Here is a 22724-nt window from a genome sequence, read left to right as displayed (position 1 = left end):
TCAGGTGACCTCACCATAATGTTTCTTGGCAAAATATATCCATCTAGTCTTTGATGTCCCGCCTTAACTCCTTGACACGTGTAACATTTTCTAATCTATCCCACCATTTCTTTCTTCATATCTGGCCACCAATAATTTTCCTCTAAATCTCTATACATATTGGTACTCCATGGATGGATTAAATATCTTGAGTTGTAAGCTTCTTGTAAAATTCCATTCTTCAATTCTGTCACTGGTGGAATCCCAAATTCTGAAATAAAATCTGGGAATTCCTTGATCATCCTTTTGAGTATATATTATATTTTATTCTAACGATTAATATCTTGATCTATTATTTCCCCTTGACATTTCTTTACCTTTTCTAGCAATTCTGGCTGAAAAGTCATACTATACATCTTTGCATTGTTAGGTTTGCAAACTCTGGCTTCCAATCTCAACTTTTGAAATTCCTTGTATAATTCTTCTGACACTGTCTACACGTTCGGTCTTTCCTTTCTGATTAATGCATCTTTTACCATGTTTACTTTTCCTGGCATCTTGTGAAGTTTCTTTATCACCCTTTTGATTCCACTTCCTTTTCCATCTCCGTTCTTTATTCTTATAGATTATTCAAAACCGAACTCTTGACATTAACACTCATTTTGTTGTCATATCAAATTAGATATTAATACAAACTTTGATGCTCACAACATCCCATTCTGAAGTAAACATCAATCATCTGTATTAATACCACTTTCGATATTTATCAACAACCTAAGTATCAACATCAATCGGAAATTGGATTAAAACTGTATCTCACACTTTATCCAAAATAGAAATACTTGACAAATTATTTATTGTATGATTATCATAACAATTTAGAAACAAGACGTCCTTTGATAAAACTTTGTTGCAGATGATAAAATCTCCTTGACTATCTAATAAAATCCATATTGGTGTAGTTATTAATCTCTGCTTTATTCCATCTCCTTTCTTCCTTTCTTCTCGTTATTTTATCTTAAATCTTTAGCTCTTAAAAACATTTTTCTCATTTGTCCATACAAATAACTTTTTATTTCTTTTGTCTATTACAAGGCATATTCATCCAAGTAAAGCATCATGTACTTGCAGCAACTTCTGAATTCTATTGGTGTCCATACCTTTTCCAAATTCCTTATTGCTTTAATTTCGGATTTGAAAGTCACATCAAATTTGGCTTAATCTAATTGGAATCGATTTCCATCTAACTAACCATTAACTGGTAAAATTAACCAATTAACTTACTGAATTGATTAATTGCACCAAGTGATGACTAGCTAAACAAAATCAAAGACCAATTATATATAGTCGGATTGGATGTAACAACCTCTTTCGAGAACCGAGATCATAATTATTTGGAGTATCAACATGAATATCTATAACACACGGGGTATACTTTCCATTTTTAAGAGTAGGGTATTTTCCGGAAAATTTGGGCAACATCTCCTTTATATTATTGACTACCAATCGGACTCAAACCGACACCAACAATCAATCAAATAACCAACAATAAAGCCTCAAATATACCAGTCCACTTTCATTTTCTACACTCAACATTTCACCACCTCATGTATTATTAGTCAGTACAACCCATGTCTCTAATTCAACTTAAGATTATAGCGAACAATTCTTATTATACCATACATTTTTCTCATATTTCTGATTATAGAAGATTATCAATACTGAGTTCAATTATAAAATTATTGTAACAACCCAAATCCGGGGTCAAGATTTGGTGTCACAAAAACAATCTTTACATAGAACAAAAGGATATTCAATTAACCCCTTGAATCCGGATCGTTTACAAGTTATGGTGTGAAACAAGAATCTAACCCTTTACAACTTACAATAACTAAAATACAAGTGTAACTACCTTTGAACTAATGCTCTCATCACATTCTTCTAACACCTTCAACCTCTCGCAGCGAATATTTCTCTAGCTTCTGCTATCTATCAAAGCTATTCGCCTTTATCCTTATCTGTTTCTGGCAGAAATAAGAATTTACAAAGCAAGAGTGAGCCAAAAATGCCCAGCAAGTATATAATTTGAGTTTCAAGCATTAGTATCAAAATAAAAACTTTCGGAAAAGATCTTAAAACAATTTTAAACAATTCTATTCATTTAAGTAAGTTGAGCGAATAAACATTGGTTGTCACCAGCCTTTAACTAAAATCCAAAAATGCCAAGCGATTCCCCGATTCATCTCCTGAATCAGGGTTTTGTCCTGTTTTGGAATCATAAAACCATGCGAGAGAGAATGCCGTTAATAGAGATCAACAACAAATTAGACTAGACACTAGTTCGCCACTATATTCTGCAAATCAGTCAGAATATAATGCAGATCTATATCTCAATATATAGATCCAGTCGGGTACTCAGGCACTACGGCCCATCTCGAGGCACCAGTCATATTCCGGTCCACAGGATTAAGACACACTTAATCCCCAAAACATCATCATTATCCAGCCCATAGAGTATTTTGATGTCAAATCATTTTGAATTCAAAATATCCCAATTCAGGGTTCGCAAATAACCCGAAAGAATGGGTATTTGCTCAAGAGAGCAATCGAATTACAGGAACAAGAATAAAAGAACATGCATAATCAGAGTAATTGCAGTGAAATATAAAACAGTTAACTATTCTGAACTTAGAATATGAACGAAGAAATAATTGCAGTATTTTAAAAGAAAAATCCAGAATACTTGCAGTATTTAAAAGAAAATTCGGGAATACTTGCCTCAATAAGCTTTAACCGCTATTGACTTTGGTTTGACTTTGATCGTTCGGCTTTATCGTCAAACTACTATCCTATTCTGGATACGATCCCAACATTCAGACCCTTCAGTTGAAACTTCGTTGATCTCGACGTCTAATCACTAGATTGTATCTAGTCTGATGTCAAATCTCGGGTCTTCCGTCTAAAACTACAGGGTTGAAATACCCTAATTTAGATAACCACTTAACATAACACCACAATCCTATTCTACCCATACGATTTCATAACCCAACTTGTATTTATATGTATTATCGAAATACACATAGCAATTATGGTTCACATCTTCGAAACTCGGTTCGGTATTTATTTTCGGAAAATACGTATATTTGTTATCTCGAAAATAGGGTAATCGATTACTTATAAATTATTTTATTTCAATCGCAATTAAGTTTATATAGTATAATCGTATATGATTATTCGACGTCTCCGATAATTATGTGTTACGTTCCCGTGTTTTCGAAATCAATTTTCCCAAAAATCGGGCAGCGTGTCCTCTGTTTATCGGCCTACCCGTCAAATCAGTTTGACGTCAAATCACAACAACAACTCAATCACACAACAACAATCAATAATCCATAACTACAATTCATAATTCCCAAACACCAATGTAATGTCAATTATTTATCCTGGTTATTCGCATTTCTATATTTTTGATTCGTAATTTTCGTTTCGAAATTAATTTCACGAAATAATTTATTTCATTTATAAATGTAGGACTCGGATTAAAATCATCACGGTCCACCGTCGGCTCGCCGAGGCTCATCGCCGACGGCGGTAAAATTCGTCGGTGCCCGATTAATTCCGGGTTTTCTTACGAATTTCACCAATTTATTTTTACCAATTCCCGCATGAAAATAAGTAATTAATTAATTTCATGAATATTAATCAATTATTATATTTTCTTTTCTGCAAAAATAATAAAAATTCAATCATCAAATTCCCAAGCCAACAACAACGTCACAATACAGGCCACAAACGGAACCAACAGAGCCCAGCCGGAAAACGTAACACAGAACAGCAGTCACCACTTCTGCCATACACACACACACACCTGACTCTCACACACACACACACACTCACACACTCACACACGCACAATAACACTCGCACGCGCCACCGTCCTCACCGGAAAACGGTGAGGGGCGGCGGTAAAAATTAAAAACAACACACCGAACCAATTCACGCATACACAACAACATAGATATACAACATATATATACATAAAGACTGAATATACGCGAAGCACGAAATACACGCCACCGCCGTTACCTCGTCGGAGAACCGGAGGCAACGGGGCGGCCTGAAAAACGAAGGCATCACTTACCAGAATCATGGGTTTCAGTTGGGGGAAAGAAGAAATCGAAAAGAGCCAGGAGCAAGAGAGATTGATAGAGAAAGGGAGGAGAACTGAGAGAGAGATGAGGGAGAGATTGGAGAGAAAGGAGAGAAAGTCGAGAGGAACGAGAGAGACAACAGGGGGGTGGGGGATTTGGGGGTAGAATTAGGTTTTTATTTTTTATTATTATTTCTTTTCTTTTCTTATCTGATTTGTTACGTATTTAACGATATCATGATATAATTTTTGGATTATTATATGATTTTATGAGAATTTATAGGATTAATAATGATTATTTTTACATAAATATAAAATTACTTTTTAGAATCAGAAATCATTTCACTTCAATCGTTTTTGCGTTTTTACAACCCAGAACTCTTCCGAAAACTCCTTCCTAACCTAATCTGATAATTCTGAACACTTTTCATGTTTCGACTTTTTCGATCCGGGGTACGGTTTGACCTGCACGAGTCCCGGTATGAAATTTTCGATACGCAAATCATTTTATATATCGATAAGAATCCATATTCTCAAAAGGTGAGACATTATCACCTTAATTTCGTATAAAGTATTTTATAGGAAGCTCTGTTTTGATAATTATCCAATTCTGGTATTAAAATCGTATCGTCTTTTTAGTTACTTAGCGGCTAAGTAACCTATTTTCAGATATGATGTGTAAATATAATTATCAAATTATTAAATAAATAAGATATGTGATGGTTCTGTCAGCCTTTTGTTGCTGTATCATAAATTGTTTGTGCTTTGTTGGACGCGAAGATTAATTTAATAATTACTTATCGAGCTGTATAAATTTATTTTGTTTTTAAAATGATTTTTATTGAATATTTATTTTCATAAATGCTAAAATTGTTTCTAAAATTATTTTTGTTGCTTTATAATGTTATTTATTATTTTTAGGAGTTTATAAAATTTGGAAATCAATATTTTATTGATCATTTATCTTTAAATGATTTTCCAATCGCATTTAAGTGTAAATTTTGTATTAAATTCAGAAATACTTTAAAAATTACAAAATTGATGTTTTATTTGTTTCATAATATTTATAAAATTTAAAAATTATTTTAAACGATATTTTGAGTTACCGTTATTCGCAATTACCAGAAAAATACCAAAAATATCTAGATTTAATTCTGGATAATTGGAAATTTAAATATCTAAGTTTTATCAGAAATAAACATCCAAATATTATTATCCATCATCAAATAATTCACCAAAATTCACATAAAAATCACATAATAATTATTTATTGATAAAAATAATTACATAAATTTCCCAGACGTTACAATTATTCTAGAATTCTTCTGGGTCTTGTTTCACTTCAAGCTCTCTAATTAACGATTTATCCATCCTTGAAAACATACACTTATTCTTATTAGTTAACTTGTTCAACTTTTGATAACCAACACATGGTCTCCACTATCATAATTTTGTGAAAGAATTCCTTTGGTTTTAAATCATCACTTCTTAAAGTTTGTTGCAGTTAAACCACCATACCTTCATTTCTACTTGTGTCTTTCCATACTAAACCATCTTTGCTGACCCAGTTACAAGCATCGAATTTACCATAACCCACTTACTTGTGTGGGAAAGCCCAACCATTCCTTAATGAACACACTCAAAGTTTATTCATAACTAGCATTTCTTCGATCCTGAATTTTCATGACAAATATCTCCCACATGATTGAGGTATGCTTCGTCTTCACAACGTATTAATCGATTATCTGGTTATTATTAAGAATTCTTTATTCCCTCCCGATGTCCAATCAATCATTTGCCTTATCCGATATACGCAACTTTTCTTTCCTATTTTTCTAGTTAATTCACCTCATATAGCTTGCTAACTACTTCAATTTACGCCAAAATCTCAGACTTGGATTGTATCATGTATACAGATTTATGCCTTTGATTTGATGGTCTCGCAATAATCCCGTTATCGGCATAATGATCCTTCTCTGCACGTATATGTCCACCATTCATCGGCTTGCAATTATCTACACTTGTTACGTAACTCTATCTGCTACACGGGTTCATTTCACTTCCTTTTTAAAACATTCAAAGGGTAGACCTTACACAAGAAGGAATTTGTGTATATGATTCTAATTGGAAACTTTCTGTAAGGGATAAGAGTACAAGGAAACAATCGGAAGAATTCATGAATAAACAAATCAGGATTGAAGAAGAAAGAATGAATAATGATTTGAATAGGAATGAGACAACCATATTAGTACTCAGGATGGCCAGTCTTTCGTACCATATGGCACACAACACATGATGAGGTGGCGTCCCACCAGACACTTTGTCATTTCGACAAATCGTCACACCATAACACTGCTTGTCCTAATTAGAATACAATATTTTGAAGAAGGAATGATTTGAAAGGGATTCAACAATCACCCTATAAAGCTGATCAGGAAAGAAGTTCATAATTTTCTCAAGATTTATAAGAATTATAAGAAAGAATGATATCATTGGTCATCATGCACATTAATGTGAGCCGAATGTGTTTGGACATGAAAAAACAATTTATTTGTTGCATGAGAATGTTGTGTCTTTATTGAAGTTTGAAATGTTGGGCCAAGCAGTAGTTACAAGTTACATGGCGTAAGTTACCTTTTTTTTCTTTTTAATGATCATTTTTTTTAATGTTTGTAATTTTCCGGAACTTGCATTTTAATATCAGCACTCTTTCGATAGGCACTTGCATTCTGAGATTAGTGAAATACCAGAACTGGCGGAGACATTTGCTTTTATTGACCCCGGATCCACATATCACGTGAATGCTCATTTTGAAGCATACATTTTAAACCGGTTGAGAAAGGATAACCCGGATCGCCTATTCTTTCTTCCGCATAATCAGAATTAAGTACTTATTGTAATACGGAAAATTAAAAACATGGATAGTACAGTACAAACTTCTATATGATGTGTCCTATCTGTCTTTGTTTTTTTGTGAAAATAGTATGCATTGGATTTTGGTCGTTATCTGGGAAGGGGAAATATATATTCTGAATCCACTACCTCACCCGACACAATTTTCAAAACTAGAAAAGGCGTTATCAAGGTAAATTTTTATTAACGTAACAGTTTGGTATAATTGCATGTTCATTTCTGTACATTGTATGAGATTTTATGTTTTTTATGCAGGACTTTGAAAAGTTACAACTCTGAAACCGGCAGGGGCAACAAGATGGCCAAGGCAAAGTTTCTTAGTGTAAGTACAATAGATCGAGTACCTAATATTTGTGCTTAATATATATGATTTATTTGACATGCCTGATTTGTCTTTTAATTAATGAAATAGGGATCTCCCAAACAACCCGGTGGGATTGAAAGTGCGTATGTAATAATGCGATACATGAAAGAAATTATGGATAATGACAAGTTGAATTTTTCTAAAAAGGTATTACTTTGACGCTTCCAGTTTGCTATATACTGAGATATGGTTACTTTTCATTCATGTACTGAATTTTGTTTGTTTGGAATTTGTAGTGGTTGGCCAAGACTCGATCGTGTTACAGCATTGAACAGCTAGATGAAGTTCACATTGAGGCTCTACAGTTCATCCAAGAGCATATCTGATCAATTCTTGTACTCAAGGTCTTTTATTTTGCGTAGTCGTACATTTGGTAATTTAGACGGTTCTGTGTAGTAAGAATGTAAGTGTATGAATGCTGGGGTTGGTGTATAGGTTTGCAAATGCTGGGGGTTGTACATTTGGTAATGTAGATTCTGTAGTTTTTGAATGATTGATGCAGATGATGGGGTTGGTGTTGGTGATTTTTGGATGATTGATGCAGATGATGGGGTTGGTGTTGGTAGTTTTCGGATGATTGAATGGTTAAATGTATGAATGATTGATTGGTTAGATTTGTATGGATGTGTGTTATTCCAATGTTTTAGTTTTGGTTATGTAGTAAAGGACATCGGTTTTATTTATAACAAATGTCTATTAATAACGAGTACATCGCTTTTTTAGAAAATTAGTGATGTAAAACTTTACACAATTTGGTCTATAAATTTCTTACACATCACTTTCAATTAAGAAAAGCTGATGTCAAAAAAGATAATGTACATCACTTTAAGGTAAAAAACCGATGTCAAAGGAATCCAGGTTCAAGTCTAAATTAAACATAGAAATCACTTTATTTAAGATAAAACTGATGTCAAGTGACGTTATAAACATCACTTTTAACCAAACAAAACTGATGTCAAAAAACGCAATATACATCAGTTTAAGGCAAATAACTGATGTGAAAGACTAACATGTTCAAGTCTAAATGACTTCATTCTAGAAAAAACTGATGTCTATACGCTTAATTAGACATCACCTTTCATTAAAGAAACAGATGTTTAATATGCCATTTTACATCACCTCTGTCAAAATTATCGATGTTTTTGTGACAAAAAACATAGCTCAATATATGTTTAATATGTTTTAATAGGTGTAATTTAGTTATTAAATAATTTTGTTATAGCATTTTTTGTAAAAAATCATCACATAGACATCAGTGTTTTTCACTAAAATCGATGTTTTTGTTACAAAAAACATAGCTCATGATATGTTTAACATGTTTAATTAGGTGTAATTTAGTTATTAAATATTTTATTTATAGCATTTTGTTCTAATAATCAACACATAGACATCTGTTTTTTTAACTAAAATCGATGTCTAATCGAGTATAGACATCGGGTATTCACCGATGTCTAGAATAGACATCACCGACATCAACATCGGTTGGGAAACAGCATAGACATCGGCCAAAAAGCGATGTCTATGGACTTTTTTCTTGTAGTGATTACATCTATTTACAACTTCAACGCTTGCCCAACCAATAGGTCCCATTCTGAGTCATATATCAACTTTAGAAAGTTCTCAGAATTGCTTTCTTGAATCGATTATTAAAATAATTTCCTATTTATTAGGTCTTTTATCTTTAGCGTCATGCTTTCACGTTCAATATTTCTATAATTCGACCCTATTTGTACTCTTCAAGATATTTACAATCACAACTTCAAATTTCGCTTACACTACTGATCATTCAACATATTTATTCCTTTGCTAATAACATTCTTCCTTTAGAAAGTCTGGAGATTTCCTTAATCTCCTTTGCTCGTACTCGGCTTCTCGTGAATCCATATATTCTTCGGACTCTAATCATCTCATAAATTGGAGGAACAGTTTCTCCGTACATTGGTTCTGTCGTTAAATTTATCAAACAAGATTTGCACTCTTCTGTTAGGAACAAACAATTCTTCTCCGTAAATAGCGGGTCCACTTGGCCTTCTAAACGAACCATACTAACTTCCAGAACAAGTATTTTTCTGGATAATCTGAATCTTATAACAAACAAGAAACCCAAGTAGTAGTTTGACAACCATGTTTTTAAAACTTGTTTTGTTCCAAGGAATTTTAGAAAATTTTTGTGAAAAAAATCTCTTTTGAAAACTGTTTAAAATTTTAAAAAAATCATACACCTGGTTGTCATTACTATATGAGTCAGTTGTTGTCCTTTTTAATAATTTCAAGGTATCAAATCAGGGAAGCAATCAGATAAGAGCCCATTCATTTCCATATATCTTCTACCCCTTATTGGGTCAATTTTGCCGTCATTGGTCAACAAAAATCCAGTTACCGCTGCATACTATTTTATTCATAACTTTACTTCTAGTCTTTCATACTGGTAACATTCCTATCATCATCTCTTACGATTACTAAGTATAACAAATCTATCTAGTCATCATCAGATCTACTTTATAACACAAGTTGGTCACTACATCCTCATTTAATTCCCAGAGAACTCTCAATTTCCAATCTTCTCTATTTTATTTAAAGATCCATGTTAGATATATTTGTGATGTCATGTCTAATAATGATTTGTGTTTAGTTTTCAGATCTTAACTAACAGGACAAATCAGGATTTAACTGGAAATCAGTACTTATACTGAAGTTAGAACTTAAAATATCAGAACTTAAGTTATCATAACTTAAGATATCAGAAGATATTCATCAGAAGATAATATCAGGACTTAAGAAGACTTTCAGATAAGAAAGGCGACTGATTGAAGGGAAAGAAGATCAAGACTAAAATAAGAAGAAATATACATGGAGAAGAATTCTATGAAGAATAGAAGACTTGGAGGAAAAGATAACTAATTGATATATTTTAGGATACAGAATTATATTCGATATCAATTAGAGATTATCTTGTAACTGTGTGGTATATAAACACAGCATAGGGTTTACACTAGAAGTGTTATTATTTGTTCATCACTGAGAGAGAACGGTTCCATTGCAATACTGTTTTATTAATAAGATTATTCTTTTTTACATACTTGTGTTTTTAATTCGATTTGATTGTATTATACACTGTATTCAACCCCCTTCTACAGTGTGTGTGACCTAACAAGTGGTATCAGAGCCTATCTGTTAACACATATATAGTAAAGATCCAAAACAATCATGTCTGAAGAAGAACAAACTCCAACCAAGCCCACCTAAACTGAAGAAACTCAAAAGACTTAAATCCATAGTCGATATGAGACTATTAGGGTTCCCATGCGGAGACCTTCTGAGTATCCCATATGGAAAGTGAGGATGGCTATGTTTCTAGAAGCTACAGATCCAGAATACCTTAACAGAATTAATGAAGGACCATATAAGCCAACCAAGCTCTCTGTTGTAGTTGCAGATCAGCCAGCAAAGACCGTACCAAAGGAGAAAAGTGAGTATACAGCTGAAGATATCTCATTTATTGCCAAGGATGCAAAGGTAAGGCATTTGCTGCATAGTGCCATTGATAATGTCATGTCAAACAGGGTAATTAACTGCAAGACTGCAAAGGAGATATGGGATGCTTTGGAAACAAGGTGTCAGGGAACTGGTGCAATTCAGAAGAACAGGAGGACTATACTCACTCAAGAGTATGAGCACTTTGACTCATAACCTGATGAGTCATTAACTGGTTTATATGACAGATTTGTCAAACTCTTGAATGATCTGTCACTGGTGGATAAGGAATATGTAATAACCCCAAAATTTTTTTCAACTTTTTGTAACCCTTGTGAATAGTGTTTTAGCTGAATGAGAAAACTTTTCACGCCACACTATGTAGGGGTTCTGTTATGGATATTCTGGGATTTTATTAGTACTATATGAAGTATATAAGTGTATGTAAATATCGTCAGAACCCAATTCCGAACACTTTGGTTTTTCCCGGAAATCCACAAGATACGGAGAGAATTGAGTATAAGGTAACAGGATAAAAAGGATTTAAATTAAAGGATTATAATAGAGGATCATAAAAAGGAATATAATGTATTGAGAAAGGTCAAGGGAACCTAAGTAATAAGATCCCGGGTATGATCCTTCAAACGATAAACGAGAACGAAAGTTAAGCGAACCGTGCAACAGATCAGCGGTCATTAGGCAAACGATTAGGGAGTTAATCAAAGGGTTTAAGGGGAGTGATGTCATCCAACCAATAGAAAGGAGACAAGGAAGGGAGGATGACATCATAGGGGTGACATAAGCATGACATGGAAGGAAGGAAGTGTGGTTGATTTAAGACCACACAAATTCAAGGACAAGGTGGTAATTTGCTAAATCAAAAACAAAACCAAGCCAACCAACTAGCAAATCATTTCATCAAAAAATCAGCCAAGGCATATTCCTCATATTTGCTCTCGGCCTTCTTCATTTTCCAAGGCATAAAATTTCCAAAATCAAGATCCAAGCATCCTTAATTGGTAAGAAAATTCCCTAACCTTCTTTATGCTTAGTAATGGCTATATCATAAGTTTAAGCCACAAATTCTTTCTCTAGCTTCTTGATTTAATCATTGGAGAAGACAATGAATAGTGTTTTCAAGTTTTAACTTGAGTTTTTTTTCTTGTTTTCTTGAAGATCCAAGCTTTCTTAAGACTACTCCAAGCTTATTAAGGCTTCCTAGCTTCACCCACCAATCCAAGGAAGGTATACCACTTTCAAACCCTAGGTTCATATATATTATAAAGTGATTTTGATGAGTAAGATGTTATGGTATCTTGTTGTTATGTTTAGAGTTGAGATTTGGAATGGTGGTGAAATGAAATGATAATTTAGTGGTTTTGATTTAAAGAAACTTAAAGCATGATTAAAGTTAGGTTAAGCATATGTATGAATGAGTAATATTGAATTGTTTGGGATTGTTATGATGTGGTAAGGATGGGTGTTTGATGTGTGTGGATTTGAGGATGGTTTGTGATGATTGTGGGTAGTTTTAAAAATGGGAAATCGCGTAAACATAGCCGTCGTAATGTCCGATTTTCTTTGGACTGTTTTTGTGCATAGCATTAGGACCCGAGAACCCCCTGTTAAATTGTGACCACTGCCATGTTTAGATAGCTCATGTTACGAGCTTCGTTTTGATATGTAGTTCGTCCGATTCCGATTTACGGTTTAGGAGAAACGACCGTTTCAAGTAACGGTGTTTCACGAACGAAACTTTTTCCCTCGCCTTACTTTGGAATGTAGGTTAAAGACCAAAAAGGATTAATTAATGTGTGAAACATTTATGGTAAGTGTGTTAGGCAGTTGGTAAGTCATTCGCGAAGGAATCGCTTTAAAACTCGTAAAGATTAAATTATTAAAAATGATGGAGCCGAGGGTACCCGAGTGACTTAAGCGAATCGGTGAGCGTAAAACAAGCGTTAGAGTCTAAGTTAGTTAAAGCATAGACTTACAAGTGATTTTGGTTTAATTCCAACTTACTTGTTGTTTATAGGTTGCCAGACTCGTCCCGAGCCTTTCTCACCCCCAAGTCGCTCAGGCAAGTATTCTATCCGATACACTGTTGTTGTGATGTAAATGTATGTATATGCATTATCTTGTGATATTGCATGATTGTTATTTAGCAAATGTTGCGATATATTGTAGCATGTGATATGGTATATATGCATGCCTGTTTTATATTCTTGAGATATATATCTGTTGGTTTATTTGATAATACCTATGCTAGAGGATAGTTGTATCTTGCATATACCCTTAGTATAGGGACCCAAGGGTGAAAATATTTTCTAAAACCGGGAGTCGAGGATCCCGAGTAGATTTTATATGGATATGGATATATATATATATATATATATTTATATATATATATGGTTATAGTTTTCCAAACTATTAATCGAATAAGGTTTATTCGATAACTTTAAACTTCATTTTATTATTGAATATTATTTGAATATTCATTTGAGGATGTATGACTCCTTTATTTTATTTAATGAATATTATTTATAATATTCATTCGAGGTATTATGACTCAGCTTATTTTATTTATTGAATATTATTTGAATATTCATTTGAGGATCTATGACTCCGATTATTTGCTGAGATATATTCTTTATTTTATTAAAGAATAAGGTGTAAATAATCAAACTTATTTTCGATTATTCAAATAAAGATAATACTTTCATATAAGTATATCTTGGGTTATTTAATACTCGTTTCAAGTATAAATTTAATACTTCTACTTCAATTATTTTTATAAAGATTATTCTTTATGGGAATATTATTTAATTAATAATATTCAGATATTTTCTAATATTCTGGGGACTGATTTACTTCATTAAATCAGTCTTACTCCAAACACTCTTTAAAGTGTTTTCGAGTCTTCAAAATGATTTTTAAAAGTCAGAGCGGATCCCAAAACTCATTTTTATATTTAAGATCTTCCTTTTTAAAGGGGATTTAAATACTCGCTCAAAAACCTGGGGAGTCCGGCTCGGTGGTGTGTTTTATATTCGTAACAAGGTTGCTGTCTTGGTAAAAGAGTTTTTTGATTACTTACCCAATATTCGGGAAGTAAAATTCTTGGAACAAGTTAATCCATTAACAGGCATCGCCTGGGAAATATCGGTGAGTTTTCCTTTCCAACTAGATACGACTTCTTGGTGGAGCCGTATCAACAAGTTTCTACTTGGGGAAAGGGGGAAACGAGCTTTACGTTTCAGAGTCATGGATTTCATCTGAACTAGGAGTGGCGTAAGTGGTCGAGTAGCGCCGGCCCAGCCTTATTATATTGGCCCAAATGGCCTGGAAGTTCCGCTAAGGCGGTCCATTCCTTAGGAGTTCAGTGTTCGGTTGACAAGTAAATCCGACAGGTTCTCCTCTACATGTAGAAAATGGTGGGGTTGTACTACTACGACTGATCATCGTAAGTGGTCTTCCTGGCGCGGTAAACTCCCGTAATGAGTTCATCATCCATTTGGATAATTCTGCAACACTACCCGTAGCATTTCGATCGAAAGGCTACTAATGGGTGGTTGTCGAAGCATTGACAGGGTCAAACATTTTTATTGGTGTATCCATTGAATGAAGTATCTCGTAACTTCATTTCTTTTCAAAATATTTCAAAGATCAAATATTTTCAAGTTTATTTGTGGTCTCATCTATGGGATGACCTCGTGAATTTTATTATACTTTGAACGGTGATAGTTCAAGTAGCTTTATAAATGATATAAGTGTGGGGAAGTATTGGTAACTTCATTCCTTGTTTTTACTTATATCTAGTAAGTAATTATCTTACACACGATAAAGATTTTAGTAAGTATCCATTTAGATACTGGTATTATTGTTATCACTACATATTATCTTGCGAGCTGTAAGGCTCACTCTTGCTTTATTTCTTCATCACACAACAACAGTTAGGAGAGATGGCCAGACTCCAGCAGACCCAGCGCAAGCGCGTGGGAAGCGTCCCGCGTCTTCCCGCTGATATTGTAGCTGCTATAGCTGCAGAGGTAGATCCATTGTAGTTTAGACCATCTACTTTTGAGAATCCAATTATGTATAATTATAACTTGTGGCAGATAATGGCAATTAACTGTAAATTATCAAGTAATCATTTTGGGTTGTAATAATTTTAAATTGTGGATTCAAAGACTTGTACTTATTTCAATTTCATCTCTGAGACTATAACGAGTTGTGGTGTGTGTTAGTGTGGGGTCACAGCATGAGGGTATTTATTATTAATTAAGTAAAGTGATATTGTGGAAAGAAAGACCGTGACAACCCGGATTCCCGACCCCGGATCTGGGGGTGTTATAGAAATGGTATCAGAGCTAAGCGTTATAAACCTCAGAGATGATGCGACGATAAAATAATAAACTCACAAAGATAATAAGAACTCTTGCCAAGTTCATGGTCGGACTACTTAAAGTAGTACTGACAGCTAAAACCCTTACGGGAACCCTTATAAATATCATGATAGTAATTTAGCTCGTTTAATGTGTAGGCGCCTGAGATGGAGGACCCTGAGATGTACGAGCGTGAGCATGATGAGGCATTGCTAGATGTTGAGGATCAGGAGGAGCCTGAGATGGGGGAGGATGAGGAGGACCCCCCAGAGGAGCCTGAGACGGAGGTTATTGCTGTTTCAGACGAGGAGGACCCCTCAGAGGAGTCAGAGACAGAGGTTATTGCTATTCCAGATGAGGAGGACCCGGATGAGGTCCCAGTAGCTGAGGAGCGTGTTGGATCTATGGTAGTGTATGCTGGTATCCCTTTACCCACACTTCCGGTGGTCAGAGCCCCTACCCCTCCACCACTATCTTGGATTCCTGATGATGACAGCTCAGAGACCCATACTTCCGAGCCTAGGCAGACCGAGGAGGCACCCTCAGCGGCTCCAGATTCACCACCTCTTGACCCTGCCCAGAGGCAGTCTTCGTTAGCTCATGGATATGTTCAGGATGTTTTGAGGACCCGAGTGGCTGTTGCCGAGGCCCGACTGGATGAGGCCAGGAGGGAGTTGGATGCAGAGAGGGCGGGTAGGCGTACCCGAGCTTATGAGACCAGGGCTTCTATACCCCGATCCTTGAGGAGGGAGCTTACAGGGATAGAGCTCACGTCCCGAGCGAGACTCAGATCTCTCCAGGGGGACAGGCATGGTAGGATCTCCAGGCGGCAGGCCGACTATATCTTCCGTCGTGCGATGGAAAGGGTTTGGGAGCTGACCCGTTCGGGTGTGTGATTCAGGATTGATGATGGATTAGTCTAGTTGTCTAGTTAGCCGAGGCCTTAGTAAGAGCCAATTTTCCGGGATAGTTGACTTGTATATAGCATCCCTTTTTCTGACTAGACAGATAGACTCTTGTGTATCACTTTTGGGACAGATGACTGTAGCACTGTTGTACTTTTGACCAGATCAAACTATGTATTCTCGCATTATGTATATATTTGTTTCCTTTCAGTTCAGTTCCATAGTGACGGGATCACTGTTTTATTATTGTTATTACTGCACTTCGTATTAGAACTTTCTTAAAATAATAGAATTGCGATATACGTTCTCCCCATTATAAGAGCTGTGCAAGGCACAATGTTGTATATGATTGTGACCTAACGTTGAATTTTTCCCAATAATTGTTTTTATTATTATCAGAATCATGCCGCCAAGAAAGATTGGAACTAGGGCGAACCCTGGGTCTGAGGACCAGGGAAGCCATAATCAGGACAATAGAAACCAAGATCACAGTGAAGAGGAAGATGAGGATTATGTGGAACAGGATGACTCCCTGTATGAAGAGGAAGAGGAAACGTATGATGTTGAGGGATTCGAGGTAGAGGCTGAAGAAGGAGAAACCGAGGTTGAGCAACCAGTACCAAACCCAGGCATGGATCCCATGAGCCAGTTCATGCAACTCCTAAGACAGAATTTGGAACGTCAACCCAACCCACCCCCTCAAGGAAGTAACAATGCAGTGGCAAACTCTTTCAGGGCTTTTAAGTCCCTTAAGCCCCCTGAGTTCCACGGATCAGCCGACCCAGTTGAGGCAAGGGCATGGTTAAAGGAAATGGAGAAATCTTTTGAGATTTTGAGTATCGATGAGGCACAGAAAACTGTATTTGCTACCTACCTTCTGAAAGGAGAAGCTAACTACTGGTGGGAGGCCAAGAAAAACATGGAGACAGATGCTATTATAACCTGGGAGAGATTTAGTCAGTTGTTTCTGGGAAAGTATTTCCCGAGGTTTATGGAAAACCAGATGGAGCTCAAGTTCTTGGAGCTAAAGCAGAATGATTTGTCTGTAGCAGAGTACGAAGCGAAATTTACCGAATTATCAAGGTTTGTGCCGGAGTTTGTGAGCACCGAGGAAAAGAAAGCTAGGAGGTTTCAGCAGGGACTGAAACCATGGATTCAGAATAGGGTGGCAATCCTTGAGCTTACGGACTATGCCACTCTGGTGCAAAAAGCAACGATTGTAGAAGTCGGAAGTGAACAGATGCAGAAGGAAAGAGAGAAGAAAGGAATAAAGAGGAAAAGTATGAGCATGGGTGGAGGTTCCGCAGGAAGGAGCTTCCCAACTAGGTTTAATCGAGGAGCAGTGTCCCTACCAGGAAGGAACACTGGGTTTAAGCGACCAATGAGTGTGAGTGTGAGCCAGGGCGGCCAGAAGTCAAGAATGTCCTATTCCAACCAGTCTCGACCCCCATTGCCAACCTGTAACACTTGTGGAAGGAATCACACTGGGGAGTGTAAAGGAAAGCCAGTAACCTGCCTTAAGTGTGGGCAAGTGGGCCACTATTCTCACAAATGCCCTTCGTCAGCCCCTGCCGTCATTCCAACCACCACTTGTCATCAGTGTGGACGCCAGGGTCATTGGAAGAGAGAATGCCCAATGAACAAACCAGCAGCTTCGGGAGCAAGCAGGGCTGCTTCTAATAAGCCACCTACTGCGAGGACTTTCAACATGACAGTCCAGGATGCTATGAAAGATTCAGATGTGATAGCAGGTACCCTTTCTCTAAATTCAGTCAGTGCAAATGTTTTATTTGATTCGGGAGCAACTAAATCTTTTATATCAAGGGACTTTGCGCGTAAGTTAAGACTTAAGGCTAAACCCTTGATAGAACCCTTACAAGTAGAAATAGCCAATCATGAAATTATTCCTGTTAACCAGATTCACCCCGCCTGTAAGATAGGCATAGGGGAGCAATCTTTCAGTGTTGATCTGATTCCTTTTAAATTAGGGGAGTTTGATGTGATTTTGGGAATGGACTGGCTATCTAGCAACGATGCTCAGATAGACTGTAAAGGGAAGAAAGTTAAGTTAAATATCCCCGGGAAGAAAGAAGTTATATTTAGAGGAAAGAGGCAGACGCAGAAATTTTTGACCATGGCTCAGGCCAGAAGGATGCTACGAAAAGGAAGTGAGGCCTACCTAGCCTATGTGGTGGACACACAGAAGGAGGTGCCCAACTTACAAGACATTCCAGTAGTCAATGAATTTGAAGATGTATTCCCCCAAGACCTTCCGGGATTACCACCCGATAGAGTGATTGAATTTGCTATTGAGTTGGCCCCAGGGACGGCGCCAGTTTCAAAAGCACCTTACCGGTTAGCCCCGTTAGAAATGAAGGAATTAGCTATCCAATTGCAGGAACTCTTGGATAAGGGTATGATAAGACCCAGTGTGTCTCCGTGGGGAGCACCAGTTTTATTTGTTAAGAAGAAAGATGGGAGCATGAGGTTGTGCATAGACTATCGAGAGTTGAACAAGCTAACCATAAAGAACAGGTACCCATTACCTAGAATAGATGATCTGTTCGACCAGCTAAAGGATGCTGTTTATTTTTCCAAGATTGACCTGAGAACTGGATATCACCAACTAAAGATTAAGCCCGAAGATATTTCCAAGACAGCGTTCCGTACCAGGTATGGGCATTATGAGTTCTTGGTAATGTCCTTTGGATTAACCAATGCCCCAGCAGCCTTCATGGATTTAATGAATAGAGTATTTAAGAAGTACTTGGACAAGTGTGTGATAGTTTTTATCGATGATATTTTGATCTACTCAAGGACTGAGGCAGAACATGCAGAGCATTTGAGGATAGCTCTAGGAATACTCAGAGAGGAGCAGTTATATGCCAAATTCTCGAAGTGTGAATTCTGGCGGAATGAAGTACAGTTTTTAGGACATGTGATCAATAAAGAAGGAGTATTGGTCGACCCCTCCAAGATAGAGGCAGTCTCAAATTGGGAAAGGCCAACCACACCCACAGAGGTGAGGAGTTTCATAGGATTGGCCGGCTACTATCGTAGATTTGTGCAGGACTTTGCGAAGATCGCAGCCCCTTTGACACGACTTACTCGTAAGACAGAGAAGTTTGAGTGGACGGAGAAATGCGAGAACAGTTTTCAGGAATTAAAGAAAAGGTTGATAACGGCTCCGGTACTGGCATTGCCGGATGGAAAAGGAGATTTTGTGATATATAGTGACGCGTCGCACAAAGGATTAGGATGTGTGCTTATGCAGCACGGTAAAGTTATCGCGTATGCGTCGAGACAATTGAAGGAATACGAGGTTAGATATCCTACTCATGACCTTGAGCTCGCGGCAATAGTATTTGCTTTAAAAATTTGGAGGCACTACTTGTATGGAGAGAAGTGCGAGATTTTCACAGACCATAAGAGCCTCAAGTACATATTTACGCAGAAAGAGCTCAACATGCGCCAGAGGAGATGGTTAGAACTAATCAAGGACTACGATTGTGAGATTCTCTATCATCCAGGGAAAGCCAATGTGGTGGCTGATGCCCTTAGTAGAAAGGAAAGACTCAGAATGATAACGACCTCGGAAGAGTTGATAAGGGATTTTGAGAAAATGGAAATAGAGGTAAAGGTAACCGGAACCGGAACTGAAAAGCTTTTTGAGATCTCAATGCAGCCAGAATTATTGGAAAAGATCAGATTGTGCCAAGAGAAAATAATGAATGAAGACAGAAAGTCAATGACTGGAGAAGAGATCCATACTGAGAAAGATGATAAAGGGATAATGAGGTACTCCTACCGAATTTGGGTTCCGAATGTTCAAGAACTTAAAGATGAGATTTTGGATGAAAGCCATAGTTCAAGGTATTCCATTCACCCAGGAAGTACCAAGATGTATAGGGATTTGAAGGAATATTACTGGTGGCCCAACATGAAGAGGGACGTAGCAGAATGGGTGAACAAGTGTTTAACTTGCCAAAGAGTGAAGGCAGAGCACCAGAGACCCAGTGGACTTTTGCGACCCCTGGAGATTCCCGAATGGAAATGGGAACAGATAGCGATGGATTTTGTTGTAGGCTTGCCAAGGACGAAAGCCAATCACGACGCCATTTGGGTAATTATAGACCGACTGACAAAGTCAGCTCATTTCATTCCTATCAACGAGAGATATACAGTCGATAGACTGGTGGACATTTACCTTAAGGAAATAGTGACGCGACATGGAGTCCCAGCGTCCATTGTCTCAGACCGAGACCCAAGGTTCAACTCCAGATTTTGGAGGAGCTTTCAGGAATGTGCGGGGACCAAGTTAAATATGAGTACCGCGTACCATCCCCAGACGGATGGACAGAGTGAAAGGACCATCCAGACACTAGAGGATATGTTGAGAGTCTGTGCAATAGACCTTAAAGGAAGTTGGGATGATCACCTGCCGTTGATCGAGTTTTCTTATAACAATAGCTTTCATGCTAGCATCGGGATGCCGCCTTATGAGGCCTTGTACGGAAGAAGGTGTCGATCTCCCTTATACTGGGATGAAGTAGGAGAGCGGAAGATGCTCGGACCCGAAGTGGTCCAAAGGACCAAAGATATAGTGGATCTTATCAGAGGGCGACTTGTAGCAGCCCAAGACAGACAGAAGAAATATGCAGACCTAGCCCGAAAGGACAAGGAATATGAGGTAGGGGACTTAGTACTGTTGAAAGTATCCCCTTGGAAGGGATTAATGAGGTTCGGAAAGAAAGGAAAACTAAGCCCAAGATACATTGGACCTTTTGAGATATTAAGACGGATTGGAAAGTTAGCTTACGAGCTAGCCCTACCCCCTAATTTGCAACAAGTTCATAATGTGTTCCACGTGTCAATGCTAAGGAGGTATCATCGAGATGCCAGGCACATAGTGGAGTACGAGCAGGTGGATATGCAGCCAGATCTAACTTACGTGGAGAAGCCAGTAAGGATTATGGATAAGAAGGAGCAGGTGCTTCGGAACAAGGTGATCAAGCTAGTCAGAGTACTATGGCAGAATCATAATGTGGAAGAATCGACTTGGGAACTAGAGAGCGCAATGCTAGAAAAGTACCCCCAATTGTTTTCTGTTTGATTCCGGGACGGAATCCTTTTAAGGAGGGGAGACTGTAATAACCCCAAAATTTTTTTCAACTTTTTGTAACCCTTGTGAATAGTGTTTTAGCTGAATGAGAAAACTTTTCACGCCACACTATGTAGGGGTTCTGTTATGGATATTCTGGGATTTTATTAGTACTATATGAAGTATATAAGTGTATGTAAATATCGTCAGAACCCAATTCCGAACACTTTGGTTTTTCCCGGAAATCCACAAGATACGGAGAGAATTGAGTATAAGGTAACAGGATAAAAAGGATTTAAATTAAAGGATTATAATAGAGGATCATAAAAAGGAATATAATGTATTGAGAAAGGTCAAGGGAACCTAAGTAATAAGATCCCGGGTATGATCCTTCAAACGATAAACGAGAACGAAAGTTAAGCGAACCGTGCAACAGATCAGCGGTCATTAGGCAAACGATTAGGGAGTTAATCAAAGGGTTTAAGGGGAGTGATGTCATCCAACCAATAGAAAGGAGACAAGGAAGGGAGGATGACATCATAGGGGTGACATAAGCATGACATGGAAGGAAGGAAGTGTGGTTGATTTAAGACCACACAAATTCAAGGACAAGGTGGTAATTTGCTAAATCAAAAACAAAACCAAGCCAACCAACTAGCAAATCATTTCATCAAAAAATCAGCCAAGGCATATTCCTCATATTTGCTCTCGGCCTTCTTCATTTTCCAAGGCATAAAATTTCCAAAATCAAGATCCAAGCATCCTTAATTGGTAAGAAAATTCCCTAACCTTCTTTATGCTTAGTAATGGCTATATCATAAGTTTAAGCCACAAATTCTTTCTCTAGCTTCTTGATTTAATCATTGGAGAAGACAATGAATAGTGTTTTCAAGTTTTAACTTGAGTTTTTTTTCTTGTTTTCTTGAAGATCCAAGCTTTCTTAAGACTACTCCAAGCTTATTAAGGCTTCCTAGCTTCACCCACCAATCCAAGGAAGGTATACCACTTTCAAACCCTAGGTTCATATATATTATAAAGTGATTTTGATGAGTAAGATGTTATGGTATCTTGTTGTTATGTTTAGAGTTGAGATTTGGAATGGTGGTGAAATGAAATGATAATTTAGTGGTTTTGATTTAAAGAAACTTAAAGCATGATTAAAGTTAGGTTAAGCATATGTATGAATGAGTAATATTGAATTGTTTGGGATTGTTATGATGTGGTAAGGATGGGTGTTTGATGTGTGTGGATTTGAGGATGGTTTGTGATGATTGTGGGTAGTTTTAAAAATGGGAAATCGCGTAAACATAGCCGTCGTAATGTCCGATTTTCTTTGGACTGTTTTTGTGCATAGCATTAGGACCCGAGAACCCCCTGTTAAATTGTGACCACTGCCATGTTTAGATAGCTCATGTTACGAGCTTCGTTTTGATATGTAGTTCGTCCGATTCCG

The sequence above is a fragment of the Apium graveolens genome, chromosome 3 (genome assembly GCF_009905375.1).
Source record: "Apium graveolens cultivar Ventura chromosome 3, ASM990537v1, whole genome shotgun sequence".
NCBI classification, from domain to species: domain Eukaryota; kingdom Viridiplantae; phylum Streptophyta; class Magnoliopsida; order Apiales; family Apiaceae; genus Apium; species Apium graveolens.
Note: the sequence above shows the minus strand (reverse complement) of the source record.